Genomic DNA, 23,946 nt, shown 5'->3' with positions numbered 1-23,946 from the left:
TGGATGTTTCCATTGCTCTGCACATGGGAGCGAGTGAGTGCAGGTTGCACTTCTTCTCTGCCAACTGGGCATCGATGAATCAACACTATCCAGATACATTTCACAGAAATGTGATATTTGCTTAGCTCTTTGTTTCTATACAGCCTTGGTGGGAGGGATTGTCCGAAGAAACCTGTTTTGACAGTGTGTTGATATCTCATTTGCAGTCTTTAAGAAGTTTAACAGAATTCATTTACATGTTTTGGGAGTATACGAAAATGAAGTTATTTTTTGAAACACACTGTATCGACCTAGAAGCCAGACTTGTCAATTTTGGTAACATTTTGTCAGCTCTACGGAAAACCTAGACAGAAAGAATGCAAACTTCCAGTCCAAACTGTTAAAGGGGTCATGTCAGCTCTTTACGGTTGAAGCCTCCGAAACCAACGGGAACCATGAAATAACTATTGGAAACATGAAATAACCCCCAACCTTGGATACACTTGTGCATGTGGTGCCCTTTACTGCCAATGACACCTACTGGCCAATGTTGGCATTTCAAGGGGTATCATCACTCTCTAGGAAAATACAAGAGGAAACAAACCAAATATATCCATTTAGGTTTGAATCCAAAAGCACCTAGAGGCATTATAGCTAGGACAACCCTGCTGCAGTTATGCTAGTCTATTGAGAACCAGGTGTTCTTCTGTCAGTGATGAGAACGATTAATCATCCGATCATGTTGGGTAAAGCCATTTAACGCAACCAAGTCTGCACCCCCATGATATAGTGCCCCCGGGGGCTTGACTCAATTGAAAGACGATCCACAGAAGCTGTTTCTTTAATGTCATTGGCGAATTTTACAGTACAGTTCACTTTCTGACATGTACTATTTACTTATACTGTCTTGAAAAACTGAGGCCTAATACAGATTCAAGTTCAGTCAAAGATTCCCCTCACTTACCACACTCCCTTCACCCCAGGGAAGACATAAACACAACATTTGCTGAATCTAGCGGAAGGCCATCGTTTCTAGGTGTGAGCTAAGTATTCAATTCCTATCGATTTCAGCCGAGACTATTTGACCTTTAAGGAGTTCACTGTTGTTCACAGAGTGTGAAGCTGGAGGAACTCTGATTCTAGGAGGGGCTTGCTCTTCTCGTAATGGCTTCATTGCAGCTCAGGTACTGATCCTTCCAAATGGATGCCTGAGTGGAGGGGAGGGAAGGGCAAGTGCTTGCTAGCTAGGCCCAAACCTGGGAAAAGGTTTACCTGGGCTTGGTGAATTCTGGTCTGAAAGGCTTGGGAATGCCCCTTGGGACGTGTGGATTCTCACGACCTCTTCCAAGAACAGGAGCGTTTTGATCATCTCTGCCATCTCTTCTCTTGCAGATGTCAGGGACCTTGGACCCGTTCTTGGAGAAGAGAATTGAGGAACGTCCTCAAGTCCACGTTGGCACTCCGTATGTTTCTGCCAGTATCAGCGAGGATCAATATGTCTCATGAATGTCTTTTGAGCCTGGTATCCTCTACAGCTGTCTCCACGCCAGTATTCTCCATTGTAGCAGAACATCTCTCATCCATGTGTTCGCATCTCTCCTCAATCCGTGCAGCCAGCTTTTCGCCCAGCTTGTCTTCGTGTCTCCCCTAAAGTCGACTTCACCAGGACTGGGCAAGTCTGAAAGTACCTCGGAGCCTCACCAGTAAGCTGATGACAGGCAGATCTTCCACTGTCTGCTCTTAAAGTTTCTGGAAACTGACCTGTGAACTCAGGTCTTTGGGCAGCAGCAGTATCTCGAACTTACACAGCTTCCCGGACCAAACACCTAAGCCAAGCTCCACAGAGGGCGGCAGCCCCTCCATCACACTGATCCACCCAAAGAACTCTGCCCGGTTACCTAGGATCCAACAGCCACAACAAGCCTCGCGGTACACACCAACATTCCACCTGGAATCCAACCGGTAACTGCCATCCCCAATGGCTGCTGCATCTTGTCAGTGTTGGGGGATGGGCTGCATCCGACGAGAGGTTCCTAAGGTAAATGTGATTCTACCCACTAGCGTCCCATGGGCCTCTCTTCTTCCCTCTTTCCTTTTGTTCAGATCTGTATGCACAGAACCAATGGAGGGAAGTGGGTCCCTTTTTAGTTGATGGTTTCACACGTCTTTAAACTTTCTAACAGTTCACAGTACACAGAGACCCTCTAAAGGAGACTTATGTTCCTATAATATCCGTACACCCGGAATACATATGCGTCGCCTGATTTCTGCTGAAACACCCGCACTCTCAGGGCATGGATCCATTTGTTTCATGGGGGCTGAAATTCCAAGAAGTGAAACCAACCCCAATGTGCACTTTACTGTCTGTCTCTTTTGCTCTTAGTACACTTTGGCAGATCTACGTGCCTTTGTTATAGGCTTCTTACATTTCTTCTCTGCGTAGCGTAGTATATGGCATTCCTTCATCCTGTTGGAAGACATACAAGTCTACATCACGGACTAGGAATCCATTTGATTCCAAATCGGCATTTGTGTTAGGTCACGATATGCTCTTATGAATCAATATTTACGAATATGAATGCACGCCTCTGATTTCCGAAGACAAGTGTGCTGAGTACATGCAAGCCGCGATACTGGGTCGATGCGTGCTGAATGATCCTTGACATCACCTTGAGTATTTTCTTTTGAATAATCATGATTCCCTTGGTATATGTCAGCCAACCGTACCCTTTTGGTGCTTGTTTGTTGGTTTGATTCTTTGTTGGTCTGCTTCTTGCTTGTTTTGCAAACACGTCAGGCCATGCATCTCTCCTTTCGCTTCAAACAGAGAGTCCAATAAGCTGATTCACTTAAGAGAGTGCTTCCAATCACCTATGATTTCCTGCTTCCCTCTCCCATCTTTAGGGTTTTGATGTCCTCCTTGCCTTCTTCTTGTTTCTTCTTTGCCACTCATGCTCTTCTTGCATTTCCAATAATGGTTTTCTTCTTTCCATTTCATCTTGCTGCTTTTCTATTCAGGGGAGTATTCTCAACCTTCCTTTTAGAAGAAGTTTTGAACTGCTGAATTCTTTTAAGATTTGCCGGTCTGTGGAATTCTCTAGCTCTGCCGTTATTAGAAATGGTGGTCATGGGGCATAGGCTACCGTAGGTGGCAGCATTTGGCCATTCAGGATATGGTCTGTGTCCTGGCACTCCTCCCTGTCCTGCAATATTGCTGCCGAGATATCAGCTGAAACCCCTCTGGAGGTTCCCTTGTGACTATGTTGTTTCCTCCAGGTGCATTTTAAATCACTGGGATATTCGTGAACTTTGTTGATTTGAATCATACAGCTGCTGGTTGGTCTATTGGGGTTCCACCTCCTTTGGATGCTGTGTAATTCCTGAATTCGCATAGATGATTCTTTCTTGGCTTTCAGCAAGTTTCAGTCTGATTTTTCTACAGATACATCTTCAGACATTTTTTGGTTCTTTATCCCTTGCTTTTCCATCTGGGACTCTTATGAACTCTAGTCTTTCATGCCCTGTCTTAACCCAGGATTCAACAGCAATGTTTCATTGGTTTGCACTTGCTTTCCTATGTCTGCTTCTGACCGAGGGATTTCTGTTCCCCTGTCTTCACAGTCATTCACGCGTCCCTCTGCATTATCTAGTCTGCTACGGACTGAATTTTAGCCCTGATATTATCACATCCATTGAGTTTTCTGATATTTTTTGGCTCGTCTTTAGACTTTCTCTTCCCCTTTTCTGATATTCTGCCTTTTGTGATTCTGAGACAATGTTGTTCTTCAGGGTTTTCCAGACCTCCATTTTCAACACTTGGTCTGGAGAGCGTTTTGCAGTCTAGTGGTTTGAAAGCTTATCTTCTGGGCCTTCAATATCTTTGGAACTGAAAATGGTACTTCCTGTTTCTTTTACTGTACTTCTTCATCTCTACTGGTCAGGTAATATCAGGTATCTAATGTAGACTTCTAGGGCTTTATTAAGTGAAAATTTTAGACTCTTGTCTCTACGCAATTCCATGGGATTTCTGTGAGGACAACTTCTCCTAGACATTGATGCCATATTCTCTTCCTGTGTGTGTTGTCTGGTATATCTCCAATTGCTGGTGTTGCATTTGTTGTGATGAATATCCCATACTATTTCGATTAGAATAACTTCATTTTGATTACGCATATCTCACAATTCTGAAAGTGCACAGGACACTTCCTCTTGTGGAAATGAGGCTTCTAAAGGTTCTCAGCTCTGCATTCTGCTCTATGTCATTTTGGAGTGTTTAAAACAAAGCAAACTGAGAGTGCGCTTGTGCTTTGTAGTGCCACGGGAATATCCCAATGAAAGCAGTTCTTCCCAGAGTTTCTCTGTCTACTGAAACACCAGTGGAAGCTCATCCATGGATGTCACACATCAGGGCCTGCTGGAATGATCCCGCAGACCTACCTTGGTGTCCTCGGTGCCGTACCGTGCCGGTGCCATCCAAAATGTAGCATCCGCTTTTGGGAGATAGTGCTGAAGGAAATGCTTCCTCTTCTCACGCTGTGGACTTGGACCACTCTTCCTTGTCCTCTCATCCTTGTGGCACGGGTGCACGAAGGCAACCACAGAGCTGTTGCGCATCCTGTGCCTCAAACCAAACCATAATCCCAGCCCAGGTTAGGAATGTAGCAGATCCTAAGGCTTTTCATTCTGATTTCAAACCCAAGGCCCCCTGGATCCCTCAGACCAGATGCACGATAGCTCTGATTCAGCCCCACACGTGCTCTATTGGCAAAATGCCCAATTGGTCCCTGGTCCTGCAGATGCAGTGGCTGTGGCCATGGGTCATATCGGTAATCTCCACCGCGCGACAAGTGTGGTTGCTTTATCATTGGTACACAGTTCGGTTTGCTCTCTTGATTCGACCCACCACATCCCACAAGGCAGTCCAGATCCCTGAGACTCAGCGTGTGCCATCATCCGTAGCCCTATCCCTCACTGACCGTTGCCTCTGCTCCCTCAAATTTGGCAGCTCGGATCTTGGTCTCAGAATCAACTGTGGGGATATTTTGCGCTGGTTTCTTTGAGTTCTGTCAGCCAAGCATCTGCTGTGCACTCTTGTAAATCTCAGCACATCACCTTCAATCCCATGTCTCCTGTCCGCTTGAGAGTGTGCGTCCAAGGCAAACAGAGTTTCACCCTTGTTGCTCCATCACCAGGGGTCAGACCCTGCACTGGTTTCCATTCCCTGCTTTGCCTTCTCCTGCTTCCAGGTGTCCTGAGGCCTCATCCTGTCTTTGGAAGTAACAGACCTCCCTTCGGCAAGTGTCCTCTGCCAAGGGCTGGGTGAGTGAATGTTTCCATTGCTCTGTACATGGGAGCGAGTGAGTGCAGGTTGCACTTCTTCTCTGCCAACTGGGCATCGATGAATCAACACTATCCAGATACATTTCACAGAAATGTGATATTTGCTTAGCTCTTTGTTTCTATACAGCCTCGGTGGGAGGGATTGTCCGAAGACACCTGTTTTGACAGTGTGTTGATATCTCATTTGCAGTCTTTAAGAATTTTAACAGAATTCATTTACATGTTTTGGGAGTATACGAAAATGAAGTTATTTTCTGAAACACAATGTATCGACCTAGAAGCCAGACTTGTCAATTTTGGTAACATTTTGTCAGCTCTACGGAAAACCTAGACAGAAAGAATGCAAACTTCCAGTCCAAACTGTTAAAGGGGTCATGTCAGCTCTTTACGGTTGAAGCCTCCGAAACCAACGGGAACCATGAAATAATTATTGGAAACATGAAATAACCCCCAACCTTCTATACACTTGTGCATGAGGTGCCCTTTACTCCCAATGTCACCTAGTGGCCAATGGTGGCATTTCAAGTGGTAACATCACTCTCTAGGAAAATACAAGAGGAAACAAACCAAATATATCCATTTAGGTTTGAATCCAAAAGCACCTAGAGGCATTATAGCTAGGACAACCCTGCTGCAGTTATGCTAGTCTATTGAGAACCAGGTGTTCTTCTAAAAGTGATGAGAACGATTAATCATCCGATCATGTTGGGTAAAGCCATTTAACGCAACCAAGTCTGCACCCCCAAGATATAGTGCCCCCGGGGGCTTGACTCAATTGAAAGACGATCCACAGAAGCTGTGTCTTTAATGTCATTGGTGACTTTTACAGTACAGTTCACTTTCTGACATGTACTATTTACCTATACTGTCTTGAAAAACTGAGGCCTAATACAGATTCAAGTTCAGTCAAAGATTCCCCTCACTTACCACACTCCCTTCACCCCAGGGAAGACATAAACACAACATTTGCTGAATCTAGCGGAAGGCCATCGTTTCTAGGTGTGAGCTAAGTATTCAATTCCTATCGATTTCAGCCGAGACTATTTGACCTTTAAGGAGTTCACTGTTGTTCACAGAGTGTGAAGCTGGAGGAACTCTGATTCTAGGAGGGGCTTGCTCTTCTCGTAATGGCTTCACTGCAGCTCAGGTACTGATCCTTCCAAATGGATGCCTGAGTGGAGGGGAGGGAAGGGCAAGTGCTTGCTAGCTAGGCCCAAACCTGGGAAAAGGCTTACCTGGGCTTGGTGAATTCTGGTCTGAATTGCTTGGGAATGCCCCTTGGGACGTGTGGATTCTCACGACCTCTTCCAAGAACAGGAGCGTTTTGATCATCTCTGCCATCTCTTCTCTTTCAGATGTCAGGGACCTTGGACCCGTTCTTGGAGAAGAGAATTGAGGAACTTCCTCAAGTCCACGTTGGCACTCTGTATGTTTCTGCCAGTATCAGCGAGGATCAATAAGTCTCATGAATGTCTTTTGAGCCTGGTATCCTCTACAGCTGTCTCCACGCCAGTATTCTCCATTGTAGCAGAACATCTCTCATCCATGTGTTCGCATCTCTCCTCAATCCGTGCAGCCAGCTTTTCGCCCAGCTTCTCTTCGTGTCTCCCCTAAAGTCGACTTCACCAGGACTGGGCAAGTCTGAAAGTACCTCGGAGCCTCACCAGTAAGCTGATGACAGGCAGATCTTCCACTGTCTGCTCTTAAAGTTTCTGGAAACTGACCTGTGAACTCAGGTCTTTGGGCAGCAGCAGTATCTCGAACTTACACAGCTTCCCGGACCAAACACCTAAGCCAAGCTCCACAGAGGGCGGCAGCCCTCCATTACACTGATCCACCCACAGAACTCTGCCCGGTTACCTAGGATCCAACAGCCACAACAAGCCTCGCGGTACACACCAACATTCCACCTGGAATCCAACCGGTAACTGCCATCCCCAATGGCTGCTGCATCTTGTCAGTGTTGGGGGAGGGGCTGCATTCGACCAGAGGTTCCTAAGGTAAATGTGATTCTACCCACTAGCGTCCCATGGGCCTTTCTTCTTCCCTCTTTCCTTTTGTTCAGATGTGTATGCACAGAACCAATGGAGGGAAGTGGGTCCCTTTTTAGTTGATGTTTTCACACGTCTTTAAACTTTCTAACAGTTCACAGTACACAGAGACCCTCTAAAGGAGACTTATGTTCCTATAATATCCGTACACCCGGAATACATATGCGTCGCCTGATTTCTGCTGAAACACCCGCACTCTCAGGACATGCATCCATTTGTTTCATGGGGGCTGAAATTCCAAGAAATGAAACCAACCCCAATGTGCACTTTACTGTCTGTCTCTTTTGCTCTTAGTACACTTTGGCAGATCTACGTGCCTTTGTTATAGGCTTCTTACATTTCTTCTCTGCGTAGCGTAGAATATGGCATTCCTTCATCCTTTTGGAAGACATACAAGTCTACATCACGGACTAGGAATCCATTTGATTCCAAATCGGCATTTGGGTTAGGTCACGCTATGCTCTTATAAATCAATATTTACGAATATGAATGCACGCCTCTGATTTCCGAAGACAAGTGTGCTGAGTACATGCAAGCCGCGATACTGGGTCGATGCGTGCTGAATGATCCTTGACATCACCTTGAGTATTTTCTTTTGAATAATCATGATTCCCTTGGTATATGTCAGCCAACCGTACCCTTTTGGTGCTTGTTTGTTGGTTTGATTCTTTGTTGGTCTGCTTCTTGCTTGTTTTGCAAACACGTCAGGCCATGCATCTCTCCTTTCGCTTCAAACAGAGAGTCCAATAAGCTGATTCACTTAAGAGAGTGCTTCCAATCACCTATGATTTCCTGCTTCCCTCTCCCATCTTTAGGGTTTTGATGTCCTCCTTGCCTTCTTCTTGTTTCTTCTTTGCCACTCATGCTCTTCTTGCATTTCCAATAATGGTTTTCTTCTTTCCATTTCATCTTGCTGCTTTTCTATTCAGGGGAGTATTCTCAACCTTCCTTTTAGAAGAAGTTTTGAACTGCTGAATTCTTTTAAGATTTGCCGGTCTGTGGAATTCTCTAGCTCTGCCGTTATTAGAAATGGTGGTCATGGGGCATAGGCTACCCTAGGTGGCTGCATTTGGCCATTCAGGATATGGTCTGTGTCCTGGCACTCCTCCCTGTCCTGCAATATTGCTGCCGAGATATCAGCTGAAACCCCTCTGGAGGTTCCCTTGTGACTATGTTGTTTCCTCCAGGTGCATTTTAAATCACTGGGATATTCGTGAACTTTGTTGATTTGAATCATACAGCTGCTGGTAGGTCTATTGGGGTTCCACCTCCTTTGGATGCTGTGTAATTCCTGAATTCGCATAGATGGTTCTTTCTTGGCTTTCAGCAAGTTTCAGTCTGATTTTTCTACAGATACATCTTCAGACATTTTTTGTTTCTTTATCTCTTGCTTTTCCATCTGGGACTCTTATGAACTCTAGTCTTTCATGCCCTGTCTTAACCCAGGATTCAACAGCAATGTTTCATTGGTTTGCACTTGCTTTCCTATATCTGCTTCTGACCGAGGGATTTCTGTTCCCCTGTCTTCACAGTCATTCACGCGTCCCTCTGCATTATCTATTCTGCTAAGGACTGAATTTTAGCCCTGATATTATCACATCCATTGAGTTTTCTGATATTTTTTGGCTCATCTTTAGACTTTCTCTTCCCCTTTTCTGATATTCTGCCTTTTGTGATTCTGAGACAATGTTGTTCTTCAGGGTATTCCAGACCTCCATTTTCAACACTTGGTCTGGAGAGCGTTTTGCAGTCTAGTGGTTTGAAAGCTTATCTTCTGGGCCTTCAATATCTTTGGAACTGAAAATGGTACTTCCTGTTTCTTTTACTGTACTTCTTCATCTCTACTGGTCAGGTAATATCAGGTATCTAATGTAGACTTCTAGGGCTTTGTTAAGTGAAAATTTTAGACTCTTGTCTCTACGCAATTCCATGGGATTTTTGTGAGGACAACTTCTCCTAGACATTGATGTCATATTCTGTTCCTGTGTGTGTTGTCTGGTATATCTCCAATTGCTGGTGTTGCATTTGTTGTGATGAACATCCCATACTATTTCGATTAGCATAACTTCATTTTGATTACGCATATCTCACAATTCTGAAAGTGCGCAGGACACTTCCTCTTGTGGAAATGAGGCTTCTAAAGGTTCTCAGCTCTGCATTTTGCTCTATGTCATTTTGGAGTGTTTAAAACAAAGCAAACTGAGAGTGCGCTTGTGCTTTGTAGTGCCACGGGAATATCCCAATGAAAGCAGTTCTTCCCAGAGTTTATCTGTCTACTGAATCACCAGTGGAAGCTCATCCATGGATGTCACACATCAGGGCCTGCTGGAATGATCCCACAGACCTACCTTGGTGTCCTCGGTGCCGTACCGTGCCGGTGCCATCCAAAATGTAGCATCCGCTTTTGGAACATAGTGCTGAAGGAAATGCTTCCTCTTCTCACGCTGTGGACTTGGACCACTCTTCCTTGTCCTCTCATCCTTGTGGCACGGGTGCACGAAGGCAACCACAGAGCTGTTGCGCATCCTGTGCCTCAAACCAAACCATAATCACAGCCCAGGTTAGGAATGTAGCAGATCCTAAGGCTTTTCATTCTGATTTCAAACCCAAGGCCCCCTGGATCCCTCAGACCAGATGCACGATAGCTCTGATTCAGCCCCACACGTGCTCTATTGGCAAAATGCCCAATTGGTCCCTGGTCCTGCAGATGCACTGGCTGTGGCCATGGGACATATCGGTAATCTCCACCGCGTGACCAGTGTGGTTGCTTTATCATTGGTACACAGTTCGGTTTGCTCTCTTGATTCGACCCACCACATCCCACAATGCAGTCCAGATCCCTGAGACTCAGCGTGTGCCATCATCCGTAGCCCTATCCCTCACTGACCGTTGCCTCTGCTCCCTCAAATTTGGCAGCTCGGATCTTGGTCTCAGAATCAACTGTGGGGATATTTTGCGCTGGTTTCTTTGAGTTCTGTCAGCCAAGCATCTGCTGTGCACTCTTGTAAATCTCAGCACATCACCTTCAGTCCCATGTCTCCTGTCCGCTTGAGAGTGTGCGTCCAAGGCAAACAGAGTTTCACCCTTGTTGCTCCATCCCCAGGGGTCAGACCCTGCACTGGTTTCCATTCCCTGCTTTGCCTTCTCCTGCTTCCAGGTGTCCTGAGGCCTCATCCTGTCTTTGGAAGTAACAGACCTCTCTTCGGCAAGTGTCCTGTGCCAAGGGCTGTGTGAGTGGATGTTTCCATTGCTCTGTACATGGGAGCGAGTGAGTGCAGGTTGCACTTCTTCTCTGCCAACTGGGCATCGATGAATCAACACTATCCAGATACATTTCACAGAAATGTGATATTTGCTTAGCTCTTTGTTTCTATACAGCCTCGGTGGGAGGGATTGTCCGAAGACACCTGTTTTGACAGTGTGTTGATATCTCATTTGCAGTCTTTAAGAAGTTTAACAGAATTCATTTACATGTTTTGGGAGTATACGAAAATGAAGTTATTTTCTGAAACACACTGTATCGACCTAGAAGCCAGACTTGTCAATTTTGGTAACATTTTGTCAGCTCTACGGAAAACCTAGACAGAAAGAATGCAAACTTCCAGTCCAAACTGTTAAAGGGGTCATGTCAGCTCTTTACGGTTGAAGCCTCCGAAACCAACGGGAACCATGAAATAACTATTGGAAACATGAAATAACCCCCAACCTTGGATACACTTGTTCATGTGGTGCCCTTTACTCCCAATGACACCTACTGGCCAATGTTGGCATTTCAAGGGGTAACATCCCTCTCTAGGAAAATACAAGAAGAAAGAAACCAAATATATCCATTTAGGTTTGAATGCAAAAGCACCTAGAGGCATTATAGCTAGGACAACCCTGCTGCAGTTATGCTAGTCTATTGAGAACCAGGTGTTCTTCTAAAAGTGATGAGAACGATTAATCATCCGATCATGTTGGGTAAAGCCATTTAACGCAACCAAGTCTGCACCCCCAAGATATAGTGCCCCCGGGGGCTTGACTCAATTGAAAGACGATCCACAGAAGCTGTGTCTTTAATGTCATTGGCGACTTTTACAGTACAGTTCACTTTCTGACATGTACTTTTTACCTATACTGTCTTGAAAAACTGAGGCCTAATACAGATTCAAGTTCAGTCAAAAATTCCCCTCACTTACCACACTCCCTTCACCCCAGGGAAGACATAAACACAACATTTGCTGAATCTAGCGGAAGGCCATCGTTTCTAGGTGTGAGCTAAGTATTCAATTCCTATCGATTCCAGCCGAGACTATTTGACCTTTAAGGAGTTCACTGATGTTCACAGAGTGTGAAGCTGGAGGAACTCTGATTCTAGGAGGGGCTTGCTCTTCTCGTAATGGCTTCATTGCAGCTCAGGTACTGATCCTTCCAAATGGATGCCTGAGTGGAGGGGAGGGAAGGGCAAGTGCTTGCTAGCTAGGCCCAAACCTGGGAAAAGGCTTACCTGGGCTTGGTGAATTCTGGTCTGAATGGCTTGGGAATGCCCCTTGGGACGTGTGGATTCTCACGACCTCTTCCAAGAACAGGAGCGTTTTGATCATCTCTGCCATCTCTTCTCTTGCAGATGTCAGGGACCTTGGACCCGTTCTTGGAGAAGAGAATTGAGGAACTTCCTCAAGCCCACGTTGGCACTCCGTATGTTTCTGCCAGTATCAGCGAGGATCAATATGTCTCATGAATGTCTTTTGAGCCTGGTATCCCCTACAGCAGTCTCCACGCCAGTATTCTCCATTGTAGCAGAACATCTCTCATCCATGTGTTCGCATCTCTCCTCAATCCGTGCAGCCAGCTTTTTGCCCAGCTTCTCTTCGTGTCTCCCCTAAAGTCGACTTCACCAGGACTGGGCAAGTCTGAAAGTACCTCGGAGCCTCACCAGTAAGCTGATGACAGGCAGATCTTCCACTGTCTGCTCTTAAAGGTTCTGGAAACTGACCTGTGAACTCAGGTCTTTGGGCAGCAGCAGTATCTCGAACTTACACAGCTTCCCGGACCAAACACCTAAGCCAAGCTCCACAGAGGGCGGCAGCCCCTCCAGCACACTGATCCACCCACAGAACTCTGCCCGGTTACCTAGGATCCAACAGCCACAACAAGCCTCGCGGTACACACCAACATTCCACCTGGAATCCAACCGGTAACTGCCATCCCCAATGGCTGCTGCATCTTGTCAGTGTTGGGGGAGGGGCTGCATCCGACCAGAGGTTCCTAAGGTAAATGTGATTCTACCCACTAGCGTCCCATGGGCCTTTCTTCTTCCCTCTTTCCTTTGTTCAGATGTGTATGCACAGAACCAATGGAGGGAAGTGGGTCCCTTTTTAGTTGATGGTTTCACACGTCTTTAAACTTTCTAACAGTTCACAGTACACAGAGACCCTCTAAAGGAGACTTATGTTCCTATAATATCCGTACACCCGGAATACATATGCGTCGCCTGATTTCTGCTGAAACACCCGCACTCTCAGGACATGCATCCATTTGTTTCATGGGGGCTGAAATTCCAAGAAATGAAACCAACCCCAATGTGCACTTTACTGTCTGTCTCTTTTGCTCTTAGTACACTTTGGCAGATCTACGTGCCTTTGTTATAGGCTTCTTACATTTCTTCTCTACGTAGCGTAGAATATGGCATTCCTTCATCCTGTTGGAAGACATACAAGTCTACATCACGGACTAGGAATCCATTTGATTCCAAATCGGCATTTGGCTTAGGTCACGATATGCTCTTATGAATCAATATTTACGAATATGAATGCACGCCTCTGATTTCCGAAGACAAGTGTGCTGAGTACATGCAAGCCGCGATACTGGGTCGATGCGTGCTGAATGATCCTTGACATCACCTTGAGTATTTTCTTTTGAATAATCATGATTCCCTTGGTGTATGTCAGCCAACCGTACCCTTTTGGTGCTTGTTTGTTGGTTTGATTCTTTGTTGGTCTGCTTCTTGCTTGTTTTGCAAACACGTCAGGCCATGCATCTCTCCTTTCGCTTCAAACAGAGAGTCCAATAAGCTGATTCACTTAAGAGAGTGCTTCCAATCACCTATGATTTCCTGCTTCCCTCTCCCATCTTTAGGGTTTTGATGTCCTCCTTGCCTTCTTCTTGTTTCTTCTTTGCCACTCATGCTCTTCTTGCATTTCCAATAATGGTTTTCTTCTTTCCATTTCATCTTGCTGCTTTTCTATTCAGGGGAGTATTCTCAACCTTCCTTTTAGAAGAAGTTTTGAACGGCTGAATTCTTTTAAGATTTGCCGGTCTGTGGAATTCTCTAGCTCTGCCGTTATTAGAAATGGTGGTCATGGGGCATAGGCTACCCTAGGTGGCAGCATTTGGCCATTCAGGTTATGGTCTGTGTCCTGGCACTCCTCCCTGTCCTGCAATATTGCTGCCGAGATATCAGCTGAAACCCCTCTGGAGGTTCCCTTGTGACTATGTTGTTTCCTCCAGGTGCATTTTAAATCACTGGGATATTCGTGAACTTTGTTGATTTGAATCATACAGCTGCTGGTAGGTCTATTGGGGTTCCACCGCCTTTGGATGCTGTGTACTTCCTGAATTCGCATAGATGATTCTTTCTTGGCTTTCAGCAAGTTTCAGTCTGATTTTTCTACAGATACATCTTCAGACATTTTTTGTTTCTTTATCTCTTGCTTTTCCATCTGGGACTCTTATGAACTCTAGTCTTTCATGCCCTGTCTTAACCCAGGATTCAACGGCAATGTTTCATTGGTTTGCACGTGCTTTCCTATGTCTGCTTCTGACCGAGGGATTTCTGTTCCCCTGTCTTCACAATCATTCACGCGTTCCTCTGCATTATCTAGTCTGCTAAGGACTGAATTTTAGCCCTGATATTATCACATCCATTGAGTTTTCTGATATTTTTTGGCTCGTCTTTAGACTTTCTCTTCCCCTTTTCTGATATTCTGCCTTTTGTGATTCTGAGACAATGTTGTTCTTCAGGGTTTTCCAGACCTCCATTTTCAACACTTGGTCTGGAGAGCGTTTTGCAGTCTAGTGGTTTGAAAGCTTATCTTCTGGGCCTTCAATATCTTTGGAACTGAAAATGGTACTTCCTGTTTCTTTTACTGTACTTCTTCTTCTCTACTGGTCAGGTAATATCAGGTATCTAATGTAGACTTCTAGGGCTTTGTTAAGTGAAAATTTTAGACTCTTGTCTCTACGCAATTCCATGGGATTTCTGTGAGGACAACTTCTCTTAGACATTGATGCCATATTCTGTTCCTGTGTGTGTTGTCTGGTATATCTCCAATTGCTGGTGTTGCATTTGTTGTGATGAACATCCCATACTATTTCGATTAGCATAACTTCATTTTGTTTACGCATATCTCACAATTCTGAAAGTGCGCAGGACACTTCCTCTTGTGGAAATGAGGCTTCTAAAGGTTCTCAGCTCTGCATTCTGCTCTATGTCATTTTGGAGGGTTTAAAACAAAGCAAACTGAGAGTGCGCTTGTGCTTTGTAGTGCCACGGGAATATCCCAATGAAAGCAGTTCTTCCCAGAGTTTCTCTGTCTACTGAAACACCAGTGGAAGCTCATCCATGGATGTCACACATCAGGGCCTGCTGGAATGATCCCGCAGACCTACCTTGGTGTCCTCGGTGCCGTACCGTGCCGGTGCCATCCAAAATGTAGCATCCGCTTTTGGGAGATAGTGCTGAAGGAAATGCTTCCTCTTCTCACGCTGTGGACTTGGACCACTCTTCCTTGTCCTCTCATCCTTGTGGCACGGGTGCACGAAGGCAACCACAGAGCTGTTGCGCATCCTGTGCCTCAAACCAAACCATAATCCCAGCCCAGGTTAGGAATGTAGCAGATCCTAAGGCTTTTCATTCTGATTTCAAACCCAAGGCCCCCTGGATCCCTCAGACCAGATGCACGATAGCTCTGATTCAGCCCCACACGTGCTCTATTGGCAAAATGCCCAATTGGTCCCTGGTCCTGCAGATGCACTGGCTGTGGCCATGGGACATATCGGTAATCTCCACCGCGCGACCAGTGTGGTTGCTTTATCATTGGTACACAGTTCGGTTTGCTCTCTTGATTCGACCCACCACATCCCACATTGCAGTCCAGATCCCTGAGACTCAGCGTGTGCCATCATCTGTAGCCCTATCCCTCACTGACCGTTACCTCTGCTCCCTCAAATTTGGCAGCTCGGATCTTGGTCTCAGAATCAACTGTGGGGATATTTTGCGCTGGTTTCTTTGAGTTCTGTCAGCCAAGCATCTGCTGTGCACTCTTGTAAATCTCAGCACATCACCTTCAATCCCATGTCTCCTGTCCGCTTGAGAGTGTGCGTCCAAGGCAAACAGAGTTTCACCCTTGTTGCTCCATCACCAGGGGTCAGACCCTGCACTGGTTTCCATTCCCTGCTTTGCCTTCTCCTGCTTCCAGGTGTCCTGAGGCCTCATCCTGTCTTTGGAAGTAACAGACCTCTCTTCGGCAAGTGTCCTGTGCCAAGGGCTGGGTGAGTGGATGTTTCCATTGCTCTGTACATGGGAGCGAGTGAGTGCAGGTTGCACTTCTTCTCTGCCAACTGGGCATCGATGAATCAACACTATCCAGATACATTTCACAGAAATGTGATATTTGCTCAGCTCTTTGTTTCTATACAGCCTCGGTGGGAGGGATTGTCCGAAGACACCTGTTTTGACAGTGTGTTGATATCTCATTTGCAGTCTTTAAGAAGTTTAACAGAATTCATTTACATGTTTTGGGAGTATACGAAAATGAAGTTATTTTTTGAAACACACTGTATCGACCTAGAAGCCAGACTTGTCAATTTTGGTAACATTTTGTCAGCTCTACGGAAAACCTAGACAGAAAGAATGCAAACTTCCAGTCCAAACTGTTAAAGGGGTCATGTTAGCTCTTTACGGTTGAAGCCTCCGACACCAACGGGAACCATGAAATAATTATTGGAAACATGAAATAACCCCCAACCTTGGATACACTTGTGCATGTGGTGCCCTTTACTCCCAATGACACCTACTGGCCAATGTTGGCATTTCAAGGGGTAACATCACTCTCTAGGAAAATACAAGAGGAAACAAACCAAACATATCCATTTAGGTTTGAATGCAAAAGCACCTAGAGGCATTATAGCTAGGACAACCCTGCTGCAGTTATGCTAGTCTATTGAGAACCAGGTGTTCTTCTATCAGTGATGAGAACGCTTAATCACCCGATCATGTTGGGTAAAGCCATTTAACGCAACCAAGTCTGCACCCCCATGATATAGTGCCCCCGGGGGCTTGACTCAATTGAAAGACGATCCACAGAAGCTGTGTCTTTAATGTCATTGGCGACTTTTACAGTACAGTTCACTTTCTGACATGTACTATTTACCTATACTGTCTTGAAAAACTGAGGCCTAATACAGATTCAAGTTCAGTCAAAAATTCCCCTCACTTACCACACTCCCTTCACCCCAGGGAAGACATAAACACAACATTTGCTGAATCTAGTGGAAGGCCATCGTTTCTAGGTGTGAGCTAAGTATTCAATTCCTATCGATTTCAGCCGAGACTATTTGACCTTTAAGGAGTTCACTGTTGTTCACAGAGTGTGAAGCTGGAGGAACTCTGATTCTAGGAGGGGCTTGCTCTTCTCGTAATGGCTTCATTGCAGCTCAGGTACTGATCCTTCCAAATGGATGCCTGAGTGGAGGGGAGGGAAGGGCAAGTGCTTGCTAGCTAGGCCCAAACCTGGGAAAAGGCTTACCTGGGCTTGGTGAATTCTGGTCTGAATGGCTTGGGAATGCCCCTTGGGACGTGTGGATTCTCACGACCTCTTCCAAGAACAGGAGCGTTTTGATCATCTCTGCCATCTCTTCTCTTGCAGATGTCAGGGACCTTGGACCCGTTCTTGGAGAAGAGAATTGAGGAACTTCCTCAAGCCCACGTTGGCACTCCGTATGTTTCTGCCAGTATCAGCGAGGATCAATATGTCTCATGAATGTCTTTTGAGCCTGGTATCCCCTACAGCAGTCTCCACGCCAGTATTCTCCATTGTAGCAGAACATCTCTCATCCATGTGTTCGCATCTCTCCTCAATCCGTGCAGCCAGCTTTTTGCCCAGCTTCTCTTCGTGTCTCCCCTAAAGTCGACTTCACCAGGACTGGGCAAGTCTGAAAGTACCTCGGAGCCTCACCAGTAAGCTGATGACAGGCAGATCTTCCACTGTCTGCTCTTAAAGGTTCTGGAAACTGACCTGTGAACTCAGGTCTTTGGGCAGCAGCAGTATCTCGAACTTACACAGCTTCCCGGACCAAACACCTAAGCCAAGCTCCACAGAGGGCGGCAGCCCCTCCATCACACTGATCCACCCACAGAACTCTGCCCGGTTACCTAGGATCCAACAGCCACAACAAGCCTCGCGGTACACACCAACATTCCACCTGGAATCCAACCGGTAACTGCCATCCCCAATGGCTGCTGCATCTTGTCAGTGTTGGGGGAGGGGCTGCATCCGACCAGAGGTTCCTAAGGTAAATGTGATTCTACCCACTAGCGTCCCATGGGCCTTTCTTCTTCCCTCTTTCCTTTGTTCAGATGTGTATGCACAGAACCAATGGAGGGAAGTGGGTCCCTTTTTAGTTGATGGTTTCACACGTCTTTAAACTTTCTAACAGTTCACAGTACACAGAAACCCTCTAAAGGAGACTTATGTTCCTATAATATCCGTACACCCGGAATACATATGCGTCGCCTGATTTCTGCTGAAACACCCACACTCTCAGGACATGGATCCATTTGTTTCATGGGGGCTGAAATTCCAAGAAATGAAACCAACCCCAATGTGCACTTTACTGTCTGTCTCTTTTGCTCTTAGTACACTTTGGCAGATCTACGTGCCTTTGTTATAGGCTTCTTACATTTCTTCTCTGCGTAGCGTAGAATATGGCATTCCTTCATCCTGTTGGAAGACATACAAGTCTACATCACGGACTAGGAATCCATTTGATTCCAAATCGGCATTTGGGTTAGGTCACGATATGCTCTTATGAATCAATATTTACGAATATGAATGCACGCCTCTGATTTCCGAAGACAAGTGTGCTGAGTACATGCAAGCCGCGATACTGGGTCGATGCGTGCTGAATGATCCTTGACATCACCTTGAGTATTTTCTTTTGAATAATCATGATTCCCTTGGTATATGTCAGCCAACCGTACCCTTTTGGTGCTTGTTTGTTGGTTTGATTCTTTGTTGGTCTGCTTCTTGCTTGTTTTGCAAACACGTCAGGCCATGCATCTCTCCTTTCGCTTCAAACAGAGAGTCCAATAAGCTGATTCACTTAAGAGAGTGCTTCCAATCACCTATGATTTCCTGCTTCCCTCTCCCATCTTTAGGGTTTTGATGTCCTCCTTGCCTTCTTCTTGTTTCTTCTTTGCCACTCATGCTCTTCTTGCATTTCCAATAATGGTTTTCTTCTTTCCATTTCATCTTGCTGCTTTTCTATTCAGGGGAGTATTCTCAACCTTCCTTTTAGAAGAAGTTTTGAACGGCTGAATTCTTTTAAGATTTGCCGGTCTGTGGAATTCTCTAGCTCTGCCGTTATTAGAAATGGTGGTCATGGGGCATAGGCTACCCTAGGTGGCAGCATTTGGCCATTCAGGTTATGGTCTGTGTCCTGGCACTCCTCCCTGTCCTGCAATATTGCTGCCGAGATATCAGCTGAAACCCCTCTGGAGGTTCCCTTGTGACTATGTTGTTTCCTCCAGGTGCATTTTAAATCACTGGGATATTCGTGAACTTTGTTGATTTGAATCATACACCTGCTGGTAGGTCTATTGGGGTTCCACCTCCTTTGGATGCTGTGTAATTCCTGAATTCGCATAGATGGTTCTATCTTGGCTTTCAGCAAGTTTCAGTCTGATTTTTCTACAGATACATCTTCAGACATTTTTTGTTTCTTTATCTCTTGCTTTTCCATCTGGGACTCTTATGAACTCTAGTCTTTCATGCCCTGTCTTAACCCAGGATTCAACAGCAATGTTTCATTGGTTTGCACTTGCTTTCCTATGTCTGCTTCTGACCGAGGGATTTCTGTTCCCCTGTCTTCACAGTCATTCACGCGTCCCTCTGCATTATCTTGTCTGCTAAGGACTGAATTTTAGCCCTGATATTATCACATCCATTGAGTTTTCTGATATTTTTTGGCTCATCTTTAGACTTTCTCTTCCCCTTTTCTGATATTCTGCCTTTTGTGATTCTGAGACAATGTTGTTATTCAGGGTTTTCCAGACCTCCATTTTCAACACTTGGTCTGGAGAGCGTTTTGCAGTCTAGTGGTTTGAAAGCTTATCTTCTGGGCCTTCAATATCTTTGGAACTGAAAATGGTACTTCCTGTTTCTTTTACTGTACTTCTTCATCTCTACTGGTCAGGTAATATCAGGTATCTAATGTAGACTTCTAGGGCTTTGTTAATTGAAAATTTTAGACGCTTGTCTCTACGCAATTCCATGGGATTCCTGTGAGGACAACTTCTCCTAGACATTGATGCCATATTCTGTTCCTGTGTGTGTTGTCTGGTATATCTTCAATTGCTGGTGTTGCATTTGTTGTGATGAACATCCCATACTATTTCGATTAGCATAACTTCATTTTGATTACGCATATCTCACAATTCTGAAAGTGCGCAGGACACTTCCTCTTGTGGAAATGAGGCTTCTAAAGGTTCTCAGCTCTGCATTCTGCTCTATGTCATTTTGGAGTGTTTAAAACAAAGCAAACTGAGAGTGCGCTTGTGCTTTGTAGTGCCACGGGAATATCCCAATAAAAGAAGTACTTCCCAGAGTTTATCTGTCTACTGAATCACCAGTGGAAGCTCATCCATGGATGTCACACATCAGGGCCTGCTGGAATGATCCCGCAGACCTACCTTGGTGTCCTCGGTGCCGTACCGTGCCGGTGCCATCCAAAATGTAGCATCCGCTTTTGGAAGATAGTGCTGAAGGAAATGCTTCCTCTTCTCACGCTGTGGACTTGGACCACTCTTCCTTGTCCTCTCATCCTTGTGGCACGGGTGCACGAAGGCAACCACAGAGCTGTTGCGCAACCTGTGCCTCAAACCAAACCATAATCCCAGCCCAGGTTAGGAATGTAGCGGATCCTAAGGCTTTTCATTCTGATTTCAAACCCAAGGCCCCCTGGATCCCTCAGACCAGATGCACGATAGCTCTGATTCAGCCCCACACGTGCTCTATTGGCAAAATGCCCAATTGGTCCCTGGTCCTGCAGATGCACTGGCTGTGGCCATGGGACATATCGGTAATCTCCACCGCGTGACCAGTGTGGTTGCTTTATCATTGGTACACAGTTCGGTTTGCTCTCTTGATTCGACCCACCACATCCCACAATGCAGTCCAGATCCCTGAGATTCATCGTGTGCCATCATCCGTAGCCCTATCCCTCACTGACCGTTGCCTCTGCTCCCTCAAATTTGGCAGCTCGGATCTTGGTCTCAGAATCAACTGTGGGGATATTTTGCGCTGGTTTCTTTGAGTTCTGTCAGCCAAGCATCTGCTGTGCACTCTTGTAAATCTCAGCACATCACCTTCAATCCCATGTCTCCTGTCCGCTTGAGAGTGTGCGTCCAAGGCAAACAGAGTTTCACCCTTGTTGCTCCATCCCCAGGGGTCAGACCCTGCACTGGTTTCCATTCCCTGCTTTGCCTTCTCCTGCTTCCAGGTGTCCTGAGGCCTCATCCTGTCTTTGGAAGTAACAGACCTCTCTTCGGCAAGTGTCCTGTGCCAAGGGCTGGGTGAGTGGATGTTTCCATTGCTCTGTACATGGGAGCGAGTGAGTGCAGGTTGCACTTCTTCTCTGCCAACTGGGCATCGATGAATCAACACTATCCAGATACATTTCACAGAAATGTGATATTTGCTTAGCTCTTTGTTTCTATACAGCCTCGGTGGGAGGGATTGTCCCAAGACACCTGTTTTGACAGTGTGTTGATATCTCATTTGCAGTCTTTAAGAAGTTTAACAGAATTCATTTACATGTTTTGGGAGTATACGAAAATGAAATTATTTTCTGAAACACACTGTATCGACCTAGAAGCCAGACTTGTCAATGTTGGTAACATTTTGTCAGCTCTACGGAAAACCTAGACAGAAAGAATGCAAACTTCCAGTCCAAACTGTTAAAGGGGTCATGTCAGCTCTTTACGGTTGAAGCCTCCGAAACCAACGGGAACCATGAAATAACTATTGGAAACATGAAATAACCCCCAACCTTGGATACACTTGTGCATGTGGTGCCCTTTATTCCAATGACACCTACTGGCCCATGTTGGCATTTCAAGGGGTAACATCCCTCTCTAGGAAAATACAAGAAGAAAGAAACCAAATATATCCATTTAGGTTTGAATCCAAAAGAACCTAGAGGCATTATAGCTAGGACAACCCTGCTGCAGTTATGCTAGTCTATTGAGAACCAGGTGTTCTTCTAAAAGTGATGAGAATGATTAATCATCCGATCATGTTGGGTAAAGCCATTTAACGCAACCAAGTCTGCACCCCCAAGATATAGTGCCCCCGGGGGCTTGACTCAATTGAAAGACGATCCACAGAAGCTGTGTCTTTAATGTCATTGGCGACTTTTACAGTACAGTTCACTTTCTGACATGTACTATTTACCTATACTGTCTTGAAAAACTGAGGCCTAATACAGATTCAAGTTCAGTCAAAGATTCCCCTCACTTACCACACTCCCTTCACCCCAGGGAAGACATAAACACAACATTTGCTGAATCTAGCGGAAGGCCATCGTTTCTAGGTGTGAGCTAAGTATTCAATTCCTATCGATTTCAGCCGAGACTATTTGACCTTTAAGGAGTTCACTGTTGTTCACAGAGTGTGAAGCTGGAGGAACTCTGATTCTAGGAGGGGCTTGCTCTTCTCGTAATGGCTTCATTGCAGCTCAGGTACTGATCCTTCCAAATGGATGCCTGATTGGAGGGGAGGGAAGTGCAAGTGCTTGCTAGCTAGGCCCAAACCTGGGAAAAGGCTTACCTGGGCTTGGTGAATTCTGGTCTGAATGGCTTGGGAATGCCCCTTGGGACGTGTGGATTCTCACGACCTCTTCCAAGAACAGGAGCGTTTTGGTCATCTCTGCCATCTCTTCTCTTGCAGATGTCAGGGACCTTGGACCCGTTCTTGGAGAAGAGAATTGAGGAACTTCCTCAAGTCCACGTTGGCACTCCGTATGTTTCTTCCAGTATCAGCGAGGATCAATATGTCTCATGAATGTCTTTTGAGCCTGGTATCCTCTACAGCTGTCTCCACGCCAGTATTCTCCATTGTAGCAGAACATCTCTCATCCATGTGTTCGCATCTCTCCTCAATCCGTGCAGCCAGCTTTTCGCCCAGCTTCTCTTCGTGTCTCCCCTAAAGTCGACTTCACCAGGACTGGGCAAGTCTGAAAGTACCTCGGAGCCTCACCAGTAAGCTGATGACAGGCAGATCTTCCACTGTCTGCTCTTAAAGGTTCTGGAAACTGACCTGTGAACTCAGGTCTTTGGGCAGCAGCAGTATCTCGAACTTACACAGCTTCCCGGACCAAACACCTAAGCCAAGCTCCACAGAGGGCGGCAGCCCCTCCATCACACTGATCCACCCACAGAACTCTGCCCGGTTACCTAGGATCCAACAGCCACAACAAGCCTCGCGGTACACACCAACATTCCACCTGGAATCCAACCGGCAACTGCCTTCCCCAATGGCTGCTGCATCTTGTCAGTGTTGGGGGAGGGGCTGCATCCGACCAGAGGTTCCTAAGGTAAATGTGATTCTACCCACTAGCGTCCCATGGGCCTTTCTTCTTCCCTCTTTCCTTTTGTTCAGATCTGTATGCACAGAACCAATGGAGGGAAGTGGGTCCCTTTTTAGTTGATGGTTTCACACGTCTTTAAACTTTCTAACAGTTCACAGTACACAGAGACCCTCTAAAGGAGACTTATGTTCCTATAATATCCGTACACCCGGAATACATATGCGTCGCCTGATTTCTGCTGAAACACCCGCACTCTCAGGACATGCATCCATTTGTTTCATGGGGGCTGAAATTCCAAGAAATGAAACCAACCCCAATGTGCACTTTACTGTCTGTCTCTTTTGCTCTTAGTACACTTTGGCAGATCTACGTGCCTTTGTTATAGGCTTCTTACATTTCTTCTCTACGTAGCGTAGAATATGGCATTCCTTCATCCTGTTGGAAGACATACAAGTCTACATCACGGACTAGGAATCCATTTGATTCCAAATCGGCATTTGGCTTTGGTCACGATATGCTCTTATGAATCAATATTTACGAATATGAATGCACGCCTCTGATTTCCGAAGACAAGTGTGCTGAGTACATGCAAGCCGCGATACTGGGTCGATGCGTGCTGAATGATCCTTGACATCACCTTGAGTATTTTCTTTTGAATAATCATGATTCCCTTGGTGTATGTCAGCCAACCGTACCCTTTTGGTGCTTGTTTGTTGGTTTGATTCTT

At 45.8% G+C, this 23,946-nt stretch overlaps 1 long non-coding RNA gene across 1 annotated transcript; it reads left to right on the top strand.

Moving 5' to 3' along the window:
- The first annotated feature begins 6,352 nt into the window (after nt 1-6,352).
- On the top strand, nt 6,353-23,013 carry LOC140695371 (uncharacterized). Its single transcript, XR_012071102.1, has 3 exons — nt 6,353-6,466; nt 22,580-22,650; nt 22,801-23,013. It is a non-coding gene; the product is annotated as an uncharacterized lncRNA (long non-coding RNA).
- Nucleotides 23,014-23,946: the final 933 nt, after the last annotated feature.

Source organism: Vicugna pacos, unplaced genomic scaffold (genome assembly GCF_048564905.1).
Source record: "Vicugna pacos unplaced genomic scaffold, VicPac4 scaffold_197, whole genome shotgun sequence".
Lineage (NCBI taxonomy): Eukaryota > Metazoa > Chordata > Mammalia > Artiodactyla > Camelidae > Vicugna > Vicugna pacos.
Note: the sequence above shows the minus strand (reverse complement) of the source record. Positions and strands in the feature narration are given on the sequence as shown.